Source organism: Setaria italica, chromosome IX, assembly GCF_000263155.2.
Source record: "Setaria italica strain Yugu1 chromosome IX, Setaria_italica_v2.0, whole genome shotgun sequence".
Lineage (NCBI taxonomy): Eukaryota > Viridiplantae > Streptophyta > Magnoliopsida > Poales > Poaceae > Setaria > Setaria italica.
Window position 1 is genome coordinate 25,383,904 of NC_028458.1, and position 7,924 is coordinate 25,391,827.

A 7,924-nucleotide genomic window follows, 5' to 3' on the forward strand; every position below is an offset into this window, starting at 1 on the left:
GAATTTCATAATTTTTTATTTCAAATAGTCGATTTTTCAAACTGCATATTTGATTTCCTAAACTTGCATTGGCATGCTAGAATTTATTTTAGTCAATCTTCCCTTTCATAAAATTTCTGAAAGTTCAAAAGCAATAAAATAACTTTGTGCAAAAATATCTTTGAAAAATATTTCTGAGCTTTTCTAGACAAGACTTTGGCCGGGCCTCCCCACTAGTCACCATATAGCTGTTGGGGGGCCGTGGGCCAAAGCTGGTAGCTAGTGGGGCCTACCATGGGTCTGTCGAACAAGATCCAACAGCTCTTGGGCCCCACCAGCTCCAATGGCTCCTAGCCATTGCCCTTGGTCGGTTCCCAACGGCCCGGCTGTATTGCCCTTTAAATAGGGGCTAAGAGGAGGGTGTTGCTCATCCATCAACACTTTGATCCACTCACTTCCTCTCCTCTCTATGCTCCCAGGATTTCATCAAGTTTTTGCTCAATTTCAAGTGCAAGAAACCTCTCTCTCTTATTTTGTTTGCTGCAAGAATCAACCAACCTTGGAGGAGCAACTCACAGGTAAGATTTCATTTTGATTTTGCACTAACATAACCCGTGTGCAAGTTGTGTTTGCTCGTGCTCCATCCACCATGAAAGGGGTGAGACAAAAGCTCTTAGGCACGTTCAGGAAAGTGACGAGATAAACCTCAAGCCGCTCCCACGGAATCGCAAGCATGCACTACACCTACGACTACATGCTAGGCCCAATGCGGGAGGAGGAGGTGCGAAAAGAAGAGCACTCCGAACCACAAGCCATGGAGGTGGAAGGACTACCTCTCGACCTACACAGCAACCAGGAAATGAAAGCATATGCCCTCATGAAGGACCGAATCTTCACCCATACACAAGAATTCGACTAGGAGCTCCTTGAGAGCATAGGTATGAACATCGACTTTGCTATCGCTTGGCATACAATTGGATGGGATAAATTTGTACCCATTTATGAGGAAGGTTCCCACCTCCTCACCAAACAATTCTTATGCACGTTACTAGAAGCAGATGATGGTATATCCTTTCATTTCTTCAGAAGGGAATACCAACTCTCTAGGATGAACCTTAGTCTGCTTCTTGGTTTCCATAGAAAATGCATGGTCGACTTTAACAAAGTTGTCCGTGATTTAATTGCCATTCCTTTTGGACAAGGATTTCTGGTCATGTCATTATTGGCAAGTTTTCTACTTGCTGCAATGATATTCATAATCCTACTTTCATGTGTGATGCATAAGTGGCTTGCTTTATTGCTTTTGCCTAGGGAAGATGTTAGGTCTGCTCGTAATGATGAGCTTAAAATTCTTTTTGCCATGGTTAAGAAAATTAGAGTTTCTCCTATTAAGCCTATGATTGCTTAGTGGTTAGAACTTTTCATGATGACTGGCCCTATCGAGTGTACCTCTTTAATTACTCACATTGCTTCAAAAGTCGGGGCATTATATGGCGTACCTGTTTCGTTCATTCAAACACCCCGCACTATCATTTATGAAGCATATCTTATTCAAGGTCACACTCTTAAGCATGATGAAAACCAGTCTCTTGTATTCTTCTTCCCCAGTTATACAAATGAAATCCTATTACCTATCCCAGGACTTTCTTTGTATAATTGTCGGGAGCTAACCCTTCCTTTTGCACCACAAGAGGAAGCTCGCAGGAGTAATGTCTCTGGCAGGGTAACCCAAAGTAGGTCCAGGAATGAAGCCACTACCTCAAAGTATGAGCCCCCAAGTCTCAGCACATCATGCAGTAGATGTACCAGGCAGGGTGGGTTTCAGCTGGGCAGATGCTAGGGTTTGTAGGCACCATACGGACATCACACTTCTTCCAGCTCCAGTGATCCGCCCCCAGTATCTTGTATCTTTTTCATTTCATATTTTCTTCATATTAAAAAAATCTACATATGACAAAAAGAACAAAAATATATTTACTTGCTTTCATATGTGTAGTAAGAATGTTTTAGTTCTTCCTTGTTGAGATCATGAATAGCTGCTCTGCCCTATTTTCTTCATGTGCGTAGTTTACAACTTAGTATTCTCCCAAGTTTTGAGTTTGTTGGCCATCATTCATCCTAGAAGCTTGAAACTTGTGGGTTGCGAGTGCATGATCTATGTTTAAGTTGTTGCATGACATGATATGGTACAATAGAGATTGCTATGATCTTGTTCCAAGCAAAACTTGACATCCAAATTTTTATTTTCAAAAGTCATAAAAATAATAAAGTTCCTCAATGATGGTGATATGTCCTACCAAAGCCATATGATGTTACATTGCACAACCCGTACACACATGCTGCTTGCTATCACATTGAGAGCTGTCAAATTGTTGTGACCCTTGAGAGGTTCTCGTCATGCTTTCATGTCAAGATCACGTACACTCCACATATATTCATGATGACTTCCACACTAGAAGTTATGCAAAAATATGCCTTCCATCCACATAAATATACTCCATCCCAATAACATGGCTCTCCTCTATTCATCATGCAAAAAGATATGGATGCAAAAAGAGGAAAAAGAGAAAAGAAATAAATATCCATGCTTAAATAGCACCTGTGAAAAAAAACAGAGAAGAAGAAAAGAAAGAAAAGATGAAAATTAAGGAAAAGATAGCCCATATCCCAAAAAGAAATAAAAGAGGGAGTCATGCAAAAAGGAGTTTAAATAAAATTTCATCAAAATTTCCACACACATGCACTTCTTGATCAGATTGTATGATTTGCACCTCCTCGGATCCGCTCTTTTGACTTTACAAAATTATATGATGCAAATATGCCTCATTTCATATTCTACCCAAAAACCCACAGAAAGCCTTCTAGTAGTAGGATGAAAAAAAAGCAATTCATACCTTCGTGAGGACTATACACGTTGAGCGATAGAGAGCATCACATGAGGAACTTGTTTTTCATTTCAAAAACTTACCGAAAACCTCCGGAAAGATAGTTGAACAAGGAGTAAGTGAATGGTGACTTTATATAAACGTTCTATCTTGCAACCACCCAAGACAAGGAAAAATCCAAAAGCTCCATGGGACTAAGGTAAAAAGGGTGGACAATGCCAACTTATTCAATTCAAGGAAGAATCCTTTGTTGTACACATGGTACACGGAAGAAAGAAGGTATTGTAGCAACTCCTAATCAACAACCTAAGTCTTAGCTTTTGCTCAAGATGAGCATAGGGCAAGCTTGGGGGAGTTTGTTGACGGTTCTCAGGATAGAAATCCGACCATCACTCTACTCAAAGAATAAAGGAAAACTAACATTTATTAGTCGCATATTTGTTATCAATAACCTAGTTCCACATGTATTGGCATAAGTAATTTCAGAGATACAAGTCTGTACAAGAGAGGAAACATGCGCCAACACAGACAAAACACACATAAGAACACTTGACGTGTACACGATGGATAAGAGGGCCCACATGCTAGAGCAAACTAGTCCAAGCCAACATGGTCCTCGAGGAAAATGATCAAGGCCCACCAGGCTGTTGGGATACGAGGTAGGCTACACTAGCACAAATCAAAATTTCTACCGCATAAAACCAGGAAGAACTGCCGTATAAGGATCACGTGATTACCACTTGACGCACTACTGGTGCGGAAGATGTAGATATGCGTCGATGCAGTGAAGACGATCACGTAGTCGTACGTAGTCGATCAACGTAGTCGTACGTAGTCGATCACGTCAACGTCCAGCAGCTCCTCAGCAGCTCGTCCACGCGCAGCAAGATCGCCTCCCGTGCCGCGGCTCGTCGTCGGTTCGTCGTGGCTCGTCGGCGGCTCATCGGCGGCTCGTCCAAGTGCTGCAGGCACAACACCTCCAAGGTATCCACATGTGCAGGGAGGAAGCGTCGCAAGCCGGACTGCTAGATCCGTGAGTTGCAACAGGCGAGGGCGTGGGAGGCGCGGCAGGTGTGTTTCGCCAAAAGGTGTGAACCCTAGGGCGCCCCCACCCCTCTATTTATAGAGGTTCCTGATGGGCCTCTGGGTCCGAGGCCCATTAGTACTTCTAAACCTAATCCAACTTGGATGATATCCGAATTGGGCTTCCAGCCCGTTAAGTGTGTGACCCTATGGGTTCGGATACGTATAGACATGGCCTGAGTACTCCTACTCGGCCCAATAGTCGGTAGCGGCCTCTAGCAAGACGTGCCAACTCCTATACGCACACGAAGATCATATCAGACGAACCATCACAACATAATATACAAGCTATTCCCTTTGCCTCACGATATTTGGTCTAGCTTCAAGCCGACCGCTCTTTCTCGATCCTGTGATTCGGAATCCCTTTGTAGGTTAACTCTTAACCGTACGTAGCATGGCCATGCATTTTCGGATCCGATCACTCGAGGAGCCCAGAGATATCACTCTCAATCAGAGAGGGGCAAATCCCATCTTGATTGACCATGTCTCATAGCATGCTTCTTGACAAACCCGAAAGCTACCTTTATAACTACCCTGTTACGGCGTAGCGTTTGATAGCCCCTAAGTAGGTCGATCCACATCTAGAATACATGCGACAATCTCAGGTCTAAGGACAAAGCGTATATGTTGTTTAAGGAGAGAACTACTTCTCGTGTTGGGTCAGTCCTAGCACATGTCTCCACATGTGTCCACATTATTAGTTCAACATCTCCATGTCCATGACTTGTGAAACATAGTCATCAACTAATACATGTGCTAGTCTAATATTCATGTGTGTCCTCACATGAACTCCGACTAGGGACAACTTTAGAATAACCATACAAGTAAAGAGTTTCACATACAATTCACATAATTGTAAATCAATTCAAGTAGCCTTTAATGGATATTCAATGAACACAATATACAAATCATGGATACAAATGGAATATCATCATCTCTATGATTGCCTCTGGGGCATACCTCCAACAGTCTCCCACTTGCACTAGAGTCAATCTAGAAGGTACCTAATACCCATAGCTCTTACATGCGCGTCATGCTTAGCCTGCGGGAGTGGTTTTGTCAACGGATCAGAAATGTTCAGATCCGTGTGTATTTTGCATATGTTGATCTCACCCCGGTTAACGAAGTCTCGAATGAGATGAAATCGCCGCATTACGTGTTTGTTCTTCTGGTGGTTCCTTGGCTCCTTTTCTTGCGCAATTGCCCCATTGTTATCACAGTAGAGATTCAATGGGCTGGACGCATTCGGGAACACACCAAGCTCAATGAGGAAATTCCTTATCCAAACACCCTCCTTCGCGGCTTCCGAAGCCGCGATGTACTCGGCTTCTGTCGTAGAATCGGCCACCGTCTCTTGCTTGGAACTCTTCCAACTAACAACACCACCATTTAGCGTGAACACAAATCCTAATTGTGACTTTGAATCATCTCTGTCGGTTTGGAAACTAGCATCGGTGTAACCTGTTACAACGAGCTCCTCCTCACCTCCATAGACGAGGAACATATCTTTAGTCCTTCTCAAGTACTTAAGAATGTTTTTCACCGCTGTCCAGTGACTCTCACCTGGATCAGATTGGTGTCTGCTTGTCATACTTAGCGCATATGAAACATCTAGCCGAGTACTTATCATTGCATACATGATAGACCCAATAGCCGAGGCATATGGCACTCTACTCATGCGATCCCGCTCATCAGCAGTCGAAGGATACTGAGTCTTGCTGAGATGTATGCCATGTGACATAGGCAAGAACCCTTTCTTTGCCTCTTCCATGCTGAACCGCTTCAACACTTTGTCAATGTAAGTATCTTGGCTTAAACCTATAAGCCTTCTCGATCTATCTCTATAGATCTTAATGCCCAGAATATATGCCGCTTCCCCTAAGTCCATCAAAAAACTATTTTTCAGTGAAGTCTTTACGGACTCAAGCATAGGAATGTTGTTTCCAATCAGTAATATGTCATCCACATATAAGATTAGAAATACTACAGAGCTCCCACTGACCTTCTTGGAAACACAAGACTCTTCTTTGTTCTTGGTGAAGTCAAACCCTTTGACCACTTCATCAAAATGAATGTTCCAACTCCTAGATGCTTGCTTCAATCCATAAATGGATCTCTGAAGCTTGCATACCTTTCCAGCATTTTTCGGATCGACAAAACCCTCAGGCTGTATCATATACACGTCCTCAGCTAGGTTTCCATTCAGGAAAGCTGTCTTGACATCCATCTGCCATATCTCATAATCGAAATATACAGCTATAGCTAGAATAATCCGAATGGACTTAAGCATCACTACGGGCGAGAATGTCTCGTCGTAGTCAACTCCTTGAACTTGTCGAAAACCTTTTGCGACAAGTCGTGCTTTGTAGATGTGAACATTTCCATCCATGTCCTTTTTCTTCTTATAGATCCACTTGCACTCTATGGCTTTAATACCATCAGGCGGGTCAACCAAGTTCCAAACTTAATTGTCTCCCATGGACTCTATTTCGGATTGCATGGCACTCTGCCATTTTTCGAAGTCTGGGTCCATCATTGCTTCTGCATATGTCGCAGGCTCATCATTGTCCAACAATAATATTTCCCGCATTTCGCGGAGCCTTGCTGACCTTCGTGGTTGTGGTGGTGCTTCTCTTGCCATAGGTATCTCAACTTGTTCTGCTACATTAGCATCACTCATTGATTCTTGCCCGATCGGCTCTTCTTGAACTTCTTCAAGATGCAATGTCTTTCCACTCTTTTCTCCTTTGAGAAACTCTTTCTCTAGGAAAACCCCGTTCCGAGCGACAAATACTTTGCCTTCTGATCGGTTGTAGAAATAATATCCCAAAGTTTCCTTTGGATATCCCACGAAAATGCACTTATCCGACTTGGGTGTGATCTTGTCCGACTGAAGTCGCTTGACAAACACTTCACATCCCCAAATCTTTAGAAAAGATAAACTAGGAACCTTTCCAGTCCATATCTCATATGGTGTCTTAACTACGGATTTAGATGGTACCCTATTAAGTGTGAAAGCTGCTATTTCTAGAGCGTATCCCCAAAATGACAATGGTAGGTCTGACTGGCTCATCATTGATCGAACCATGTCTAACAAAGTTCGATTACGTCGCTCAGACACACCGTTTGTCTGAGGTGTTCCAGGTGGCGTAAGTTGTGGAACAATTCCGCAACTCTTTAGATGATTGCTAAACTCGTGGCTCAAATACTCGCCTCCACGATCAGATCGTAAGGCCTTAATTTTCTTGCCACGCTAATTTTCAACTTTATTCTGAAATTCCTTGAACTTTTCAAAGGTTTCAGACTTGTGCCTCATCAAGTAGACATAGCCATATCTACTAAAATCATCAGTGAAAGTTATGAAGTATTGGAATCCTCCTCTGGCCGTCGTGCTCATTGGTCCGCATATATCACTATGTACGAGTTCCAACAAGTCTACTGCTCTCTCAGGAAATCCTGTGAAAGGCGTCTTGGTCATCTTGCCTAGCAAGCAAGCCTCACATGTCTCGTATGATTCAAAATCAAACGAAGTTAGAAGTCCATCAGAATGGAGCTTCTTCATGCGCTTTTCACTTATATGACCCAAACGACAATGCCACAAGTAGGTAGGACTCAAATCATTAGGTCGAGGCCTTTTAGCACTTACGTTACAGACAGGTGAATCATCAAGATTTAAAACAAATAATCCATTCACAATGGGTGCAAAAGCCATAAACATATCATTCTTAGAGATCACACAACCATTGTTTTCACTCGCAAATGAATAACCATCCTTCATCAAGCATGAAGGAGACAAAATGTTTCGCTTAAACTAGGAACAAAATAACAATTATTCAACTCCATAATAAATCCTGACAGGAGGTGGAGTTGCATCGTCCCGACGGTCAACGCAGCAACTCTTGCATTATTGCCCACGCGGAAATCAACTTCTCCTCTTTCCACGCTTCTACTTCTTATCATTCCCTGCATCGAATTGC